This window comes from Manis javanica, chromosome 14 (genome assembly GCF_040802235.1).
Source record: "Manis javanica isolate MJ-LG chromosome 14, MJ_LKY, whole genome shotgun sequence".
NCBI lineage: Eukaryota > Metazoa > Chordata > Mammalia > Pholidota > Manidae > Manis > Manis javanica.
In genome coordinates, this window is record NC_133169.1 from 70,737,281 (window position 1) to 70,738,905 (window position 1,625).

Below are 1,625 nucleotides of genomic sequence, written 5' to 3' on the forward strand. Positions count from 1 at the left end.
ATGTCCTATGACCGCTATGTTGCCATTTGCCACCCTCTGCACTACAGGTTGTCCATCACCCCTTGTGTGTGCTCACAGGCAGCAAGGGGCTCGTGGGGCAGTGGGCTGGTCTATTCTGCCACCCACACTGGTAACCTGTTCAGGCTTCCCTTCACCAAGTCCAATGTGATCAACCAATATTTCTGTGATGTAGCACAGATAATGAGAATATCATATTTAGATGTTCAGTATTCTCAATCAGTGATCTTTATAAGAAGTGCTTGTATTGTCTTAGTATGCCTTTCTTTTTTGGTTATATCATATGTCAATATATTCTCAACAGCATATAAGATCCGTTCAGTGGAAGCCCGCAATAAAGCCTTACCCACCTGTACCCCCCAGTTGGTAATTCTTCTTCTGTTTTCATTTTCTGGATTGATTGCTGTCTTAGGTCCCATTGCAAATAAAGCATCTATTGAAAATCTGGTGAAGGCATGTTCTACACCATGGGGCCCCCTTTCTTAAACCCCATCATCTACAGTCTATGGAACAGGCAGATAAACACTGCTCTATGCAAGATGTACAAGAGCTATTTTGAGAAAACACAGAATAATTCTCTCCAATAAAAATATTTAAAAACAGGACTGTTGGTATACGTTTAGTGTGTGTGTGTGTGTGTGTGTGTGTGTGTGTGTGTGTGTGTGTGTGTGTACAGATCCAAGGGGAAGGTGTTTCCAGCCTGGGTTGAATTCTCTATGAAACCAAATAAACCATAATCTGTCAAGGGCAAGAGTAAATTGAGAGAAACCATTTTTATTGCTCACATCTTGCTCACATTCACTGGCCAGTCTTGGCACTGTAAATCTCCTCCAGTTGGGACTCACTCTCTGCTGTCCTGGCATGCTCTCTACCTCCTGAGCACCCCTTATTTGAGGAAATTCATTGGTGGGTCCATGGTGACTAGCAGATGAGAGACCAATTACGTACAAGGAATGGTGGAGAGGAGAGACTGGCCATTTTCTCTTCACCCTGTGCACCAGATCCACGGGGTCTCTACAGTCGTAACATCTACCGATATATAAATGTACTAAGGCTGGGCAGGAGATTCTGGAAATTCTGTCATTTACCCCACAGTGTAAATACAGATGGATGGATAAACAGATACACTTAATTTTCAATCTCTTTGAATGAAATATTTAGTGATAGTATTCTTTATATGTTTCATATACTCTTTTTGAAGTGAACTTTAGCTTTCCTTATATTTATTTCTTACTGAAAACTATTCATATAATTGATACATGATTCTTGAGAGTAAAACAAACCTGAGAATATTCTGAAAGAGTTTTGGTAAATGGTTGAAATGATTTGATAACAACATAAAGGAAGACCTCATATGGAGAAAACCATGTCTGTATATTAGTTCTTTACAAGCACCTATTTGTATAAGGGAACTTCATGATCCCGGGTCCTGCTGACTGTAGTGGCTTGGGTGGAGAACTTCACTATGTAAATTTTTCTCTTTGGCTACAAACTTTCATTTAAAATCAGCAAGTCTTGGGGATGAAGGTGCATCATAGAGAATACAGTCAATAGTGTTGTAATTTCTCTGTAAGCTGATGTTTGGTAACTACGCTCATCCAGGTGAG